Source organism: Mesoplodon densirostris, chromosome 11 (genome assembly GCF_025265405.1).
Source record: "Mesoplodon densirostris isolate mMesDen1 chromosome 11, mMesDen1 primary haplotype, whole genome shotgun sequence".
In the NCBI taxonomy this organism is placed as follows: domain Eukaryota; kingdom Metazoa; phylum Chordata; class Mammalia; order Artiodactyla; family Ziphiidae; genus Mesoplodon; species Mesoplodon densirostris.
Window position 1 is genome coordinate 86,937,448 of NC_082671.1, and position 17,367 is coordinate 86,954,814.

A 17,367-nucleotide genomic window follows, 5' to 3' on the forward strand; every position below is an offset into this window, starting at 1 on the left:
GTCATTAGCTATTTTGCATGATGAAATTTACATCACAAATTTCTCCTGAGGCCTGATGACTAACAAGGTCTGAAAACAACAATTCTGGGTACTGCCTTCTCCTTCTCCTCCTCAGTATTTATTAAGCACCTACTAGGAATAGGGCTGGATGTTCAGCCAAGGATGCAAAAAAGCACTGGAGACAAAAGGAATATGCTAAAGGCTGAGCAGTGGTGCAGACTAATAGCTCCCAGGGTTAGAGATTCTATGAACAGCTAAAAATGAGAGCTTTATTAGTTAGCATCAGGTCCAGTTAATTAGGTGAAAGGATAAAAGAAGTTCAACATAACAGTGGCTTAAACAAGATAGAAAAAAGTTGATCTCTATTGTGAAAGTCTGGAGCTAGGTACTCTTGGATTGATAGGGGCAGCTCGGCTCCAAGAAGCCCTCAGGGACCCGGGGACTCCTTCTGCCTAATTTCCCTGCTTTGCTTAACCTCCATTCCTAAGGTCATGGTCTTCTCAAGGTCCAAGATGGTTGCTCCAGTTCCAGCCATATCATCCAGCAGGAGGGGGAAAAGGATAAAGAAGAGGGGCAAAGGGTGGATGGTAGATAACTTATAAAGAAGGTTCCCAGAATAAGACTCATCCACTTACAAGTTATTGGACAGAACTTAGATACATGGCCCTTATAACTGCAAGGAAGATGGGATATACAGGTTTTATCTGGGGGAGCCAAAACTACAGATTCTGTTACTAGCAGTCTCTGCCATTGAGCCTGCCTTAAGGTGTCAAATTTTAATTTTTGCCACTACGTATCAAATACCCTCTGCCCATCCTTCTTCCTTAATACATCACAAATCCGTCCTCAAGGCCACAGCCCTTCGTAATTTCTCACCTTGCATTAACTCAACGGCCTCTCTCTGTTGCCAGGGTGATAGTCCAAGATGCAAATGTGCTCATATTAGCCCTCTGCATCAAATGCCTTGGGGGATCCCTATTGCCTTGAAAGAAAATGCAAACTCCTTAGTAAGACTAAAAGCCCTGTTGTCATCTCACTCCAGTATCGTCTCTAGCCTCATCTCTCATGACTTTTCCACATGCACCCAACAATCCAGGCGCATTAGACTACTGGCAGTTCCCAGGATGTTTCCTTACCACCCTCTCAGTTTGGAATATTTTCTCCTCCATTCTTGGAAGCTGGCCAATTCCTACAGTCCTTTACTAACTTTGCTGAGGTTAACCTTCCTCAGAAGCTTCACCAGTTTTATGTCCCACACCTCTGGTATCTTCCTGTTCTCCTTGCTACCTCAGTACACAAAGCCAGACCTATTCAAAGAACAGGATGCCGTTGCCTGGGCAACAGTGAGTACCAGCCAATGGTTGGATCGCCAGCTGGATTCGCAGTGCAGCTTCTGGCGGTGGACTTCCAGTTGGCACTGTTGGCCATGCCCTTTTTCTTGATAGACTCTCCCCCTCCTTGGTCATGCCTCTCCCCTGGCCCTCTCTCCCCTGTCCCCTGTTTCTTCTTATCCTGCTCACCCTGAAATGTTGATGTTTCCTAGAGATCAGTTTTTGCTCTTCTCTTGTCATTTCACATACATTCCCCAAGACTTTTGATTCCATTTCAAGACTTCAGGTGCCACCTACACCTATGCTTCTAAATCTGTATTTCCGGATAAATTTTCTCTTCTGAGCTTTGGATGTGACCGTCCAACTATACATTGAACACATGGAACAGGGAGGAGCAATTCCCCATGAAGGAGGTGATGCAGCTTCACCCGCCCACCCCTACGCCTACTCCACCCCAGAGTATTGCCCATGCATGGCAGGAATCTGCAAAACGACACTCTGCTTTGCTTGCTTCTTGGTGCAGAGTGCACATCCCACCTAGACAGAGCCACCAGCCAAGTTTGGATGCCGGGAAGGATGCCTGGCACATGTACAGCAGGTGCTTACAGATACGTGATGAATGGGACTGAGCGGAGGAGGAGAAGAACTATCACCGAACTCCGTCAAAGACACTATTCTATGTTCGGGTGGGTGGTTGGCCTGTTGAGGCCTCTCCCTGACTTGGGTGTGGTCACAGCTGGCACATTCCAGGACAGAGAAGCCACTGACATGGGTATTTACTTCAACTATTGCCACCCACTCCCATCTCACATGCATCCCAAGCTCCACGTATGAAAAACTACTCTCCTGGCTGAGAGAGGGGTTCCATATCCTACTTGCTCGAGTCAGCTTCATTGCAAACCTGATGCCATGATTTGGGGTCCATTTGGGTTGTGTGGAAATGATCTCTAGGGGGTGTAAGGCCATTGATGAAAGCATCTGGGCCTATTTCATAAGGCTTGTGTTCCTGCTGGGTAGGGGCTCAGTGGATATTTCTTCTTTTTTTTAATTGAAGTATAGTGGATTTACAATGTTGTGTTAGTTTTTGGTGTACAGCAAAATGATTCAGTTATATATATATATACACACACACATATATATACATATATATGTGTATATATATATATAGTTTCTCATATTCTTTTTCATTATAGATTATTACAAGGTATTGAATATAGTTCCCTGTAAATGGACATTTCTGAGACACCGCTAATAAGCTCAGGTTTGACCAAAGATCTCCCTCTGGAGAGGTGTGCTTTTCTCCTTTCTTCCGGGCAGCATTCTCTTCACTATCAAAGAAGACCTCTGAGGCTGTGAGCGGGAAATAAGGGCTGTCTGCCTCACTGGCGCTGAGAGAAATGGGACACATCATCAGAAAGATTTGCATATTGTAAAATGTAAAGGCTCTAAGGGAATACTGTGGCATGCATATATATATACATGAAACAACCTAAATTTCCATTGACAGATGAATGGATAAAAATATGGTATGTACCTATAGTAAAATATTATTCAGCCTTAAAAAGGAATGAAATTCGGATACATACTCCAACATGGGTAAACTTTGAAGACATCACGCTAAGTAAAACAAGACAGACCCCAAAGCACAAGTATTGTACAATTCCACTTATGTGAGATATGCAGAATAGTCAAATTCATAGAGACAGAAAGTAGAATAGTGGTCACTGGGGGCTGGAGGGAGAGAGGAATGGGGGACTATTGTACAAGGTTTCAGCTGGGGATGATGGAAAAGTTCCAGAGATGGATGGCAGTGCTGATAGCATAATGATGTGAATGCACTTAATGCTACTGAGTTGTATACTTTTAAATGGTTAAAATGGTAAATTTTATGTTATGTGTATTTTACCACAAATGTATATATATCCACAGATGTAAAAAATGTATATCTGAATCACTTTTCAGATGTATCTTTTACTTGTCTAGCAGATGTCAGAAATTGTAGTTGAATTGCTTTTTTTTTTTTTTTTTGCGGTATGCGGGCCTCTCACTGTTGTGGCCTCCCCCGTTGCGGAGCACAGGCTCCGGACGCGCAGGCTCCGGACGCGCAGGCTCAGCGGCTATGGCTCACGAGCCCAGCCGCTCCGCGGCATATGGGATCCTCCCAGACCGGGGCACGAACCCGTATCCCCTGCATCGGCAGGCGGACTCTCAACCACTTGCGCCACCAGGGAGGCCCTTGAATTGCTTTTAAAATGTCTGCTATAAATTTGTTTACATCAGAGTGCCAGTTGGTCCCAAAACAATTTCAAGGAAAGGAGAGTGTGAGTGTGTGTGAATGTGTGTATGTGTTGGAGTGTGAGAGAACCTAGGTTACAATCCAGTGAATAAAAAGAACAGGTAATGATCCTTTAAGTTGGAATTAACTACTACTTACATGTTCCTATAAATTTTGTTTATACACTTTTCTAATGGCAGGAGAAAGCTGAATCACTTTGTATGAAAAATAGTCCATGAAATTCAACTTTTCTTTCCAAATAAACTTTAGAAAGACTGTATATGAGGAAATAAGGGGACGCCAGTCCAGCCAGCCAGGTCAATGGAATCAGTTCAGTGGATTCATGTGGTAACCAATGTTACAGTCAGATTCACATCCTCTCAGGGATGTGAAACATCATTTACGTTAGTATCTTCCCAGTGCCTTATCCATCTAGCAAGCAATAAGCACTTGCTGAATTGAAAGTTTAGTGGGCTAACTTTCCCTAGAGTCAAAGCTTTAAATTAAAAAAAAATGCATCTAATAATAGAATTTCAGACATGTGCCATGACAGGAAACTACTCATCTAGTCCAAAAATGTGTCTTAAAAAAAATAGTAAAAGAAAAATAAAGTTGGAGGTCTTACCAAAAAAAAAAAAAAAAAAAGAAGAAGAACAGGTAAAACTGAGATGTTTAAAACAGGTGGAGAAGTCCCCCACATTCTAGCTGCTCTCTTTCTTCTGTATGGAGATTTTGCAGAAAATTGCAAATGTCCTATTTCACCAAAGTCAAAGTCTGAGGCACAAACATACCTAACTTTGTCAGTTTTAAATGTAAAACTTTAGGTAAAAGCAGGTGTATGAGCAGTTGTCACCCAGATGGCTGTGGAAGTGAAATTCATTCATTCCATTTATGAGCACATGATGTGTCAGGCAGTAGGGGCAGAAAATGAATTAAGTATAACCCCTCAAATTCCTGTAAGCAGCACTGGCTACAGAATTTGGGGCCTGGTGCAAAATGCAAATGCAGAGCCCATTAGAAAATGAGGGAGAATTTCAAGTTGATGACAGCAGAGCATTAAGCCAAGCCTGGGGTCCCTCTAAGTGCGGGAGTGGAGGGCAGCCAGGCTGGGTCAACTGCAGGGGCTTGGCCTGAGTCAGGTGCTGACATAAGGCTCCAGTCAGTCTGTGGACGACCCCGGGAGAGCAGGGTCCCAGCAACAGGGTGTCTCATTGCCACGATTATACTGCATCTCACTTTGACTTCAGCAAATCTCTTGTACCTTTAACACACGTTTGAACACCTGTCTATGGCACAGTTCATTGAGTGTTCTTGCGCTAATATCCTCCATTCAATCAGGTTATAATCTTGTCATATTCCGTTTTTGCATCTCCATCTCTACCCCGACTCCCCTACAACAGTCAGCAGCAGGCCAGGTAAATAGTAGGTACACAATATACTCATTGAAAGGCTCAACATTTGATTCTGGAATAAAATATGGGTAAGATAGGATGATTATGAAAACTAATTTACACCTAGGATTAGGATGAAGATGGGAACTATGATTTACACTTACTATATACTAGACGCTGGGTTAGAGCTTAACAGAAACTTTCGAGTTTAATTCTCATAAATAAACTTATAAAATAGGTACTTTTGTCTCCATTTCAGAGAAGAGAAACTGAGGCTCAGAGAGATTAAGGAACTTGCTCAAGGTCACACAGGTGGTCAGGGATGGAGCAGGGATTCAAACCTAACTTCAAAGCTCTTGAAATTCCCACTAAGTTGCTAGCCCCCTACCCCAACCCCTGCCTCTCCGCTTCCCAAAATCTGATGAAAAGAACAGAAATTATTCTCAAAACTAAAGAGTACAAGTTTTCTATCTTGATGCCATTTGGAAATGGGTCTTATAATTTCTGAACCCAGGATAGAAAATACTAAGGGAGATACTACTTCAGTGCACATGATAAGAAAAGTATCGACGCTAAGTCCACATCAATTCAATTACTACTTATTGAGCGACTATTAAGTGTAAGAAGCTGTGCTGGATGTTGCGGAGGACACGAGATGAACAGATGGAGAAAATGCCCTGAGAGAGAAGGTTAACACACGCACACAGATGGACAGAGAATGGAACAGAATATAGTGCATCCACATGGACACCCAAAGAAATTGTCTGCCTAGAAAAACAGGCTAGGCTTTTGGAAGAGGGTGGTGCTTTTGGCCTAGAACAATGGGCAGGATTCTGGGAGGAGGAGGGACCGGGGGCTGTCCAGGCAGGATGGGGAGTGCACGGTGCGTGTCTGGAGGACAGACGGAGTCTTACCCCTGAGCAGGGCTGAGTGCTGGTGGGGCGGGCACAGTGGAGGAAGCTGTCGGGGAGACTTCACGGCAGGCCTTGGACCAACACTGGGGCCCCTGTACTCCCTTTAGGAAGGTGAGCCTCCGACAAGTGTTAACCAGGAGACAGATATGATTAACACTGGGCACTAGGAGACTGAAGCTAGTGGCATCCGTGAGAGGGAGGGAGGGCGGGGGGCAAGAGCTGAGTGGGGGACCTGAGGCTAATCCAGGTGAGAAACAGCCAAGGCCTGATTTGGGTGGGCTGAGGGGATGTTTTAAAGACTCTTTAGAAGATACTTCCTCATTAAAAATTTAAAAAAAAAAATCTGTGAAGGGGAGATCACATGTAGGTAAAACACCCCTTTGTTCTATGAAGTTTCTGGAACCCAGACAAATTCAAGATACTATCGCTATTATTCAGCCTAAGGATATTTGTCTACAATTCTTGTTGGCTCCTGTGGGATCTGGCTCCCCTGGACTCCCCAGCAGCAGCCTGGCCTCTCAGGAAAATAGCCATCGCACAAGGAGGACCCCAATGCGTTAAACCTCTGCACTTACGTGGCGTCTTCTGTAACATTCCACCCTGCTTGGGCAACAGGACAGTTTAAAATGCACAGTATTTTAAGTAAGAGATCACTTATGGTGGGTAGAAGATCAGATCAACCAAACCTGCAAGTCAAGCCTGCTTTAGAAATCTTTCATTCTTCGGGCATCAAAACAAGCTCAACAGGGCATCACTTGGCCAGGAGCCAGGACCAGTTTCTTCAGATCCCAAGGTCCTGGGAGAAGGCATGGGAAGGGGCCTTTCCTTGGCCTCCCGTGGCACGCCTTATAACTGGAGGCCTGTCATTATGGGAGACAGCACAAGGATGCCACACGGGGCAGAAAGGACAAAAAGCAGAGAAAAATCTGACCCATCAGTATAGCTCAAAGTAATTAAAATAATGTTTTGTTTGTGAAGTGCTAGCAGATTGGAAAAGACCACGCCAATCAGGGAAGCGTGTGGAGCCCAGGATGCTGTAATTCTCACCCTGCCTAATCTGCTAACACATTCTGGAGCTGTGGCAACCACAGAGCAGTGTCTGCATCGAAGGAAAGTCAAGCAGCCCATCTATTACCTCCAAGAAGGGAAAATGCAGTACATTCAGGAAAAACACTACTTCAAAATGTCCGTGCTGCGCAATGCTTTCAGGAGAGGGGACATGGAAAAACAGCCACCAGGCGCTGGCTGGAGGAGCCTGACAGAGGTGACTTGGATCAATCGATGCTGATGTGTCCCAGCTAGTCAGCCAAGAGTTGCAAAGCTGGTCAGCTTCTTGGTGCAGAAAAGGAGACCTGGGGTGGCTGACAGATGGAGATGGTGTGGCTAATTCCGAGGTCCAGATGGGCTTTCTTGCTCTGGGCATCCACCAGGGCTTCTAAACCGCCTCCGGAATTAAAGGATCCTTTCTCCTTGTCTTCAGCAGTCTGTTGGAGGGAAAGCTTATTTGCCCCACTCCCTACAAAACAGCGGACCCTTTCTCCACTTCTCCCTGGTGAATATAACTGGAGGAACAGTTCCAGCCCTTCTTTCTAGTCTTCCTGGGGAAGATGGGGAGAGGGCATGGTGCCTACCCACCTTGCTCAGCACTTCTGCCTGCCCACAGGTCCCCAGTTTTCCTCCACTCTGCCACAGGTCCTGTATGCGATGCCCCATGGCAGTTTATCCTGTGACCAGTGCATGATTTCATCTTAGTGGGAGGAGAAGATGCTTCTTTGGGCCTTGGATCCCAGCCAGGTCTTCAAACCAGCCTTCTCAGCAAGAAGGTCATCCATGTGATCTTTGATTCTTGTGTATTACCTCCCCATTGGTTCAGAATCCAGAGGGGAGGAGAAATAGGATTCATTTACACCCTCAAATCCCCAGTGCTGTGGAGAAACTCAGGAAGTGAAATGCCAAGTGTAAGTGTCGAGTAACACTTTCCTTGTTTCCCTTGCCTTGAGTTGCTGTTAAAGACCAAGATCAGAGCTTAGCACTGAGTGCACACCTATTCTCTACAAAAACAATGTTGTGAAGGTTTAAAGGTACAAACGATTGGAATAGGAAAGCTCCGTGGACTAAAGGCAGGTTCTCTGGAGAGAACACGGCCCCCTGCGTTCTTTAGGAGGAGACAGTGCTTTGGCCCCTGCCCCCTCCACCCATCTCTTGTCGGTCACACTGGGCCACCTGTGATAGATACACTCATGGTCTGAGAAGGCCTTTACCTTTCCCAGTGTGACATAGAGCATCTGGGCCTTCTGTTTTCCTCTGATTTACTGAGCTGGCCCAAGGGCCTGTCTAGGTCACCCTCCCGTGCAGAGACGTCTGGCAGAGTCCAAACCTTTTCAGCTCTCAGCGGTGATGCGGAAAATCACAGCCGCCAAGAGCTCACTTGGGAAGCCAGAGGGGACTTCTGAGGACAGTGTCTTTAATGTGGGGGGTCAGAAATCACTAACCTCTCCAAGCTTTCCCCTTGTAAGTTTTCTCGTGGTGGGGAGGGTGATTAAAATTAAGAGAAGATTGAAAATGTTGCCGTCATGTGACCTATATAAATCATGACTTTAAAAAAATTTTCTGGGACTGGTGGTTGACTTTAAGAGGATAAAAAAAAAATCTATCACGGGACAGGGATCTGGCTATGGTTTTGTGGTGATTAAATTACCCCTGGGGACTAGAGTCCTTACACTCTGAGGGGCAGCCCTGGAACCAGGTACATCATAGTAGAGAGGAAAGGACACAGCTTTGGGAATGAACAGACCTGGATTCAAAGCCAGTTCTGCTACTTACTAACTCAGCAAGTTACTTAACTTTTTTGAATCTCAGTTTTCTTATCTGTAAAATGGGGATAAAGTATCTCTCCATCGATCACTTTATGGCTAGAATTAAATAAATAACATACCCAACTTCTTAGTATGGTATCTAATATACAGTAAGCATTCAATAGCTATTGATTTTTATTAGTTTGCATAAAAATTCTATCCCTTCTCTGTTAATACTCATAACTAACAATTATAAGTGCTGATTATCTGCCAGGTTGCTAAGCAGTGCTCAGTGCTCCAGAATGTCTATATATCAGATTTTAAGAGGGGCTAGGGAATTTGTCTTATGGCCACATTTGCATATTCTTCAACAAAATATTGAGAAACACCCACCTATCACCCTTCAATAGACTCTGTTCATTTGGGGGTACTTTGTGAGAGAAGATGATAGACATTATTAAGGGGCCTAAAATTCTTTACAGATGTCATCTCAATCCATGACACACTTAAAGTAGGAATTTACACTTGTACTAGTTTGGGTTAACACTAGTTTTAACAAATCCCCAAACCTCTGAGCTCTAACATGATTCAAAGCTGATTTCTCACTCACTTCAGTCTATTCTGAGTAATCCTGGGTACGCAGCCTTCTGTGTGATGTAGGAATCTAGGCTCCTTCCACCTATGCCTCTGCCCTCCTCTAAGTTTTCAGAATTCTCTCCTTTCAGTAGTTGGTTGGGGAAAGAATTGGTAGGGGAATCACCCACTTCTTAACCACTCTGGTCAGGGACAGTCACTTCTGCTCACACCCCATTGGTGAGAATCAGTCACATGCAGCCCCAAGGGGGACTTGGAAATGTAGGTGCTGACTGGGCAGCCACACACCTGCACTGGCCAGCCAGCCGCCTCTGCCACAAGAACTGTCCTTATTACAGCTGGGGAAAGCAAGGCTTAGGGGGCTGAGCTAACTAGTCTAAGGGCAGAACCAACAGGGGGTTGACTGTAGACTTTGCCTTTTTAATGATTACTCCCAACTGCCTCTGACCGTGGCCACTGACCATCAGGGAAAGAAGAATAAGGCATAAGGAGAAAAGGCTTCCCTGATTCACCTCTCTCCTCTATTGGGGGGCACTCTCAGGATGGAGCTCTCGAGTCCCACACGTTCTCATTTCTGCCAGGTTTGCAGTTGAATTCCCAGGATGCCGGAAAACAGAACTGCAGAGCCCCATGGTCTATCGTGAAAGTGTCTCATCCACCCGTCTCTTCATGGCAAGCCCATTTACTTTGACTCTGCCACACAGGTGAGTTGGTTCTACTTTTAATGGTCTCCTGAGAAGTAGACAGATGCTTCCTCCATAACCCACTCCAGTGTTTCAGTGTTCTTTTCCTATAGTAGACGCTGGGGTACACAGCCCAGCTCCCCCGTTATGGGCCAGTGCATGCATCCCACAGCTGCTATTAAGTGTTGGCTGCTATGGGATGTCAGCTGCACCCTCCTCAAGAACTGTCCTCAGCCCACGGGGACCTCCTCACTCAGAGACACTTGGGAGATTATTGTCCCCTCACCCTCTCAGGGGTGGTCTGCCCCAGTGCCTGATTGATACTGAGGTATAAAATTCTGGTCCTCTTGCCTTGAGGTGACACAATTCCTTGATGTTATATAAGCTCCAGAGTTCCCTCTGGGATCAGGCTGAGGCTAGACTTGAGGGGAACCCACATCTTTATCTTCTTCTCCTGCTCTAACCCACTTCCCTAAGTCCCTTACTTTCTCCTGCCGAAATGTCTCCCAGAAGACCACCAATCTCTGCTTTTAGGGAACCAATTCGAAGACGGTGCCCAAGCAGGAAACACTTATTCTTCTAACCAGAAGCCTGCATCCTTGGAGGTCATAGCAAACAGCTGATCACTCTTTGCAGCTACCCCATAATTTGAAGACTTTTAAAATGCCCACTTCTCTCCCACCTTCTTTTCTTTAGAAAGAATTCTAGCTTTGTTAACCACTGTTCAGTTCTTTTTTTTTTAATATCTGTGCCTCCAGGGATCACCATCTTTCCATTGGCCTTGAGGGTCTTCACTCCTCCAGGGATAATCAGATTGTCTCCAATTTGCTTTATAAAGCCATCTTCCATGTAAATATCAGCATAAAAGGATTGATCATCGTTGATGATTCTGCCTCCCTTGATGAGAAGACGGTCACTCCCCAGTGAAGAGAAAGGCACTTGCAAAACTGTCTGTGCTCTATCAAAATGACTTGTGATTTCTTAAGCTCTATGGTTTCAGTTTTAACGTCAACATCACTGCCCAGAACATGGGAGTCTAGAATTGACCCATTTAGCAGGAAATGGGCTAATGGAAGGATTATTCTGTAGAGCATCATTACTACAACCAACCGTAACAATGGTGAATGGTTTTACCATCTCAAAAGACTTTCCAGGGACTTCCCTGGTGGCACAGTGGTTAAGAACCCGCCTGCCAATGCAGGGGACATGGGTTCGAGCCCTGGTTCGGGAAGATCCCACTTGCCGCGGAGCGGCCCACGCTCCACAGCTATTGAGCCTGCGCTCTAGAGCCTGTGAGCCACAACTACGGAGTCTGTGTACCCCAACTACTGAGGCTGAGCTCTAGAGCGCACGAGCCACAACTACTGAAGCCCATGCACCTAGAGCCCGTGCTCCACAACAAGAGAAGCCACCATGATGAGAAGCCCGTGCACCACAACAAAGAGTAGCCCCCGCTTGCCACAGCTAGAGAAAGCCCACGCACAGCAATGAAGACCCAAGATGGCCAAAAATAAATAAATAAACTTATTTTAAAAAACCCCAACTTTCCCATCCTTATGTCATTTAGCCATCATAACTCTGTGGGAGGAAGTTTTATTTATTTATTTTTAAAGAGAAGATTTGAGTAAATAGAGGTGAAGTGTGTTGCTTAAGTTCATGGAGCTAAAGGCATAATTAGCACAGCAAAGCCCGGTAAGAGGGGTTCTAACCTCCAGGCCTGGGCTTGTTTTATGACTTTCATCCCTTCCCTGATCTATAACCTTCCTATATGGATCATTTTATGATGCTGTATCAGTGAGGAACTGTGTTTGGCTGACTGTAAGAGAGCCCTAAGAATAAAGACCCCCAGGCTTTCTCTTCTCACACAAAAAGAAGTCTGGGAGGGAAGCAGCCTGGGGCTGTAGGCAGCTTCACAGTCTAATAGGTGCCCATGTCAACTCAGACGTCCAGAAGGCTACTTCAGACAGTTTGGTCACAGAACTAGGTATGCGATTCTTAGGGTTTTTTCTTCCATGGTTGTAAACATCTCTTCCCAGTTAGCAGAACATCCCAGATGAACGTTCTTTAAATTCCACCTCTGTGTTAACTCATGTCATGAGAAAGCTTACATTCTATATTATGCTACTGTATGTCTCTGCAGACATGTATTCATTAAATGAGTACCACATACCACTGATATGAAGGTGAGCTTTTTCACATTTTAACGTCTTTTAAATTAGAATGCATCACCGGCTATGGGAAGTCATAATTTATTTGTCAGTGTTTTCCCTCTCTTAGTGACACACAAAATAGTAGATCTTAGATCCAACAAAACATGGTATTTAAAAATTTAACTCCAGACTTTTCCAGGCTTGATATAAGAAATAACTCCTTGAAGACTACCTCCCCGCTTTCTGCAAAGTTATTATTACACATCATACAAGGTATGTTTAATGCCTCGAAAACAAATCTGTCACAATAAATCTCACAGAGCTCAATGCTAAGGAAAGCACTCTGTCTCCCACTGAACGGCCTGCCCCTCTTGCTGGATAGTCATAATAACGGATTCTTGCAACTCTCTGTTTTAACCAAGACAGCTAAAAAGCTCCAACCTAGCTTCTCCCTCTGAGCTTCCATTTACCATCTTTACCTTCATTTTTTTTTTTTTTGCTGTACGCGGGCTTCTCGCTGTTGTGGCCTCTCCCGTTGCGGAGCACAGGCTCCGGACACGCAGGCTCAGCAGCCATGGCTCACGGGCCCAGTCGCTCCACGGCATGTGGGATCTTCCCAGACCGGGGCACGAACCCGTGTCCCCTGCATCGGCAGGCGGACCCCCAACCACTGCGCCACCAGGGAAGCCCCATGACTGATGTCTTTATGAGAGAGAGGAGACAGAGACAGACACAAGGAAGAGGGCCACGTGACAACAGAGGCAGAGATTGGAGGGATGTAGCTACGAGCCCAGAAAGGCAAGGAAGCCACCAGAAGCTAGGAAGAGGCAAGGAAGGAGTCACCCTGAGAGACTTCAAAGGGAGCATGGACCCAGTGACATCTTCATTTCATAATTCTAGCCCCTAGAGGAACTGTGGGAGGACAGGTTTCTGCTGTTTTGAGCTGCCTGGTTTGTGGCATTCGGCTATGGTAGCCCTAGGAAATGAATACAGGGTTCAAAGGAGAGTCTTCATGGTATTTAAGGTTAGGAAAATCAGCTGTCTGAGAATCTAAAGCCTAGAACAAGAGAAAAAACACTTATTGTTCTTGAGTCCAAGCTTAATGTGTTTTTCATAAAAGAAAGTAAGCAGCTGTTTTCTATGCCACCCTGGAAAGAACGAGAAATGGCCACCTGGAAAGCTTTCCACGGGGAGTCTAGTTGTGGCTTTAGTTCTGCATCCTGCTTCTAGTTCTGTTGGGCTACTGGGCTTTAAGCAAGCATCTTCACCATCTAGTACTTTAGTCTTCTCAACTGTTATATAAAGGGATTGGGCCAGATGTGCTAGAAGATGTCATCTAGCTCTAAACTTGTATTATTCTTGTTGGTTTATTTATGGTGATGAAAAATTTCTGGATAGAAGGGAGATGTTCCAATGTCCCAGTGGATTACCAAATAATATTATGGATTTTCTTCTTTGGAACTATTTGTGAATAGGATCAATCGGATAGCTGTAACTTGGGCAGTCAACTATGTGCTGTGTAATATCCCTTTAAAACAGGAAATTTCCAAATTCAAATGTCTTCAGGAACCAGACAGCAAAAGAAGTGAGTCGAGCAACTGGATGCAATAAAACAGGGAGTGATGGGGGCTGTGGCCAAGACTAGGTGTTGTAGACTAGGGAGTGGTGGGGGCTGTGGCAAAGTACAGGACTCCTATTCCTTTACAAGGAAGCAATCATTGCTTAGCTCCAGCAAGTTGTTGCCAAGCAGCAATGCGGACTGAGGGTGCCAAATCTTCAGATTTTTCAAAGGAAGCCAGAATATAAATGTGAAGTCTCTCAAGTCTTAAACCTTTTAGTAACTGACTTAAATTTAAAAATTAGCACTACTGGAGGAAGAAAACACTTCTATTGACTCAATGTGGTCCCTCAAGTTACCAGTTTGTAACCTTTGCTTGAGCGCCTTGGAGTCAGTGTTTACTAAAACTAATAAACAGCTTAATGAAATACCCAAAGCATTTTAACATCCCTTGTTTGAACATTTATATGGCAAAAATAGTTTTAGGGGGTATCCTAAGAATACATGATATTATCTTTATTTTGTGGTTAAGGAAACCAAAGGGAAACAAGTTTCCATTACTTAAGAGAGCTGTAAGTGCAACTTAGATTTAGAACATGAGTTGCTGACTCTATACGGGGTAGTTCTTCCATCAGCTCCTTTTGCCATGCATAGTAATGAGAGGGCACCAGGCAAAAGTTATTTGCATTGACATGCCCACATGCACATGGATTTTGGTACTGGAAGCAGCTCAAAGGTATAAATATTATCTTAAGAGAAATGGTAGCTTGTGTGTGAACTTTGTTATATAGCAAGAAAAGAAAATGACTGGGAAATTTGGTGTTGGTTCAAGTTATCTTGCAATTATAGGCTGTGGTTGAAATTGTAAGGACCAAGATATCATAAGAAGTAGAAAAGGTCATATGAAATAGTAATTGGAAAACAATCAGAAAAGCAAAAGGGGAAATATCAGAAAGGGATTCCAGGGGCAATTACATATGGCTATTATCACTTACAGATGACAGTATTCATCTGTGATGGTTAAACTTATGTGTCAGTTTGACTGGGCTAAGGGATACCCAGAGAGCTGGTAAAACATTATTTCTGGGTGTGTCTGTGAGGCTGTCTCTGGAAGAGATTAGCATTTGAATTAGGAGACTGAGTAAAAAAGATGGCCCTCACTGATCCAGGTGGGCATTTTTCAATACATTGCGAGTCTGAATAGAACAAAAAGGCTGAGGAAGGGTGAATTTGCTCTCTGCCTGAGCTGAGACATCCACCTTCTCCTGCCCTCACACACTGGTGCTTCTGGTTCTTGGGCCTTGGGACTCAGACCAAGACTGACACCATTGGTTCCCCTGGTTCTCTGGCCTTCAGCTTTGAGCGGGAGCTACACCATCAGCTTTCCTGGGCCTCTAGCTTGCAGATGGCAGATCATGGGATTTCTCAGCCTCTATAATCAGGTGAGCCAATCCTTCATCATAAATCAGTCTCTCTCTCTTTCTTTCTCTCTGTACACACACACACACACACACACACACACACACACACACACACCACACTATGGGTTCCACTTCTGTGGAAAACCCTGATTAATATACATGTTTCATTCATCCTTCCATTCATTTGCTTAATAACTGCTGTTTGCGTACTATTATATTCCAAGTAATATGCAAGCAACAAGGTGACAACAAAAGGCCTGGTTCCTTTTCTCCTAAAGTGTCCTGTATAGAGGAGGAAACAGACAAATAAATTGGCAGCAAGTATGGACCCTAAATACTCAAGCCCAAAAGATGGATTAACACTTGTGTCCCCTCACCTGCCAAGCCTTTGACCAAGTGTCATCTTGTTCACCTTGTCACAGCTGTTTCTCAGTGGAAACACTAGCAGTGCATCTTCATCCTCTGCTTAGGAATGTAAACCTGAATTTAAGGAAGACATGGGGCGAAGACGGTATCTTAAATATTCGCACCAGCATAACTGGAGACGAAGTAAGAAGACCTGGGTTCTTATCTTGTCTCTCTTACTAAACAGCTGTGTGCAGGTCACTGGCTTCTCTGAACCTCAGCTCCCTTTTTTTAAGTGACAGTGCACTGTGACCTAGAGATGCCTCTATAAATGGTTAGCTTTATTATTCTGACTTCTATGCTTCTAAAACACATTAAAAATATATTTTATACACAAAGAGTGAATCCTGATGTAAACTATGGACCCTGGTTATTAATAATAAAAATGTATCAATATCAGTTTGTCAATTATAACAAATGTACCACATTTGGACGTGCAAGATGTTCATAATAGGGGAAATTGTCTCTGAGGGCAGGGAGAAGGGGGATATGGGAACTCTGTACTTTCTGTTCAATTTTTCTATAAACCTAAAACTGCTCTAAAAAATAAAGTCTGTTAGGGGCTTCCCTGGTGGCGCAGTGGTTGAGAGTCTACCTGCCGATGCAGGGGACACGGGTTCGTGCCCCAGTCCGGGAAGATTCTACATGCCGTGGAGCGGCTGGGCCCATGAGCCATGGCCTATGAGCCTGCGCCTCTGGAGCCTGTGCTCCACAACGGGAGAGGCCACAACAGTGAGAGGCCCGCGTACCGCAAAAAAAAAAAAAAAAAAAAAAAAAAAAAAAAAGTCTGTTAATTAAAAAAGATCAAAAAGGTTCCTCAGTATTACCAATCTATTAAATTTATGATCTTCCCCCAAAAGGTATATTTTGTTAAATAAATTGAACTTGTTTACACTGTTAATCTGCTAAGAAAAGATTTTATACAGTAGAACAAAAGTGAGCTTTGGCCCATCCTCTCTGAATAATCATAAATCACAATTTATGATTGTGTGGTTTAAGTGTGATTAAGTGTGGTTTCCTACACTTGTCAACAGAAGAAATCCGCCTTTTGTGGCCTGACATGGAAATACATCAGGTGTCAGTTTCCCCCAATATTAAAACTTCACTGTAACTTCACCTAGCCTAGCAAGGATGATCAATATTTGAGAACTCATTTTCTTCCTGTCTGACGTCCTGTTCCTATCTCCAAAATGTGCACGACCCCACTACACAAAGTAGTTTTTTCCCTTTATTTTGACCTCACTTTGGGAGTAGTTAGAGAGGACTTGCTCTTGTAATATAGGATAAGGGTGGCGGGAAGGGAAAGGCTCTTAGCGTTTCCCACAGGATATATGCTTGGTTGTGAAGGTTTTTGTTTTTGTTTTGTTTTTTGGTTCCAACGTTTTAATAGTATTTTTCCAATGCTTTCAACTGCTGGGATGAGTTAATAAAAAAGAGATTACTGTGTAACACCAAGTCTCAACGTCTGCAGTTAACTTCCTCCTTCATCCGGGTATGGGCAAAGACAAGACTGAACAGCACTGTTTTAGAGGAGGGGTCAAAACAAAGTATGGTGTCACCAGAAGGGCAGGAAGGTAAAACCTGAGACTCCCTGGGAAATCCTCAGAAAAGGATTTTTAACTTGATAAACTTTAGCTTGATAAATTATACAATGTAGAGAGAGAACAACAAAAGGAGACCTTCCCTCTTTCCCCACATCTTAGTTTCAATGTCCTTTTATTGATATCACTTCCCTCCTGCCCCCATCCTCCTGCTCTTCATATACCAGGACTGCTTGTTCAGAGTAAGCCCAGTTGACAACTATCTCCCTGTGTTTTTTTTTGGTTTGTTTTGTGTTTTTAAATTTTAAT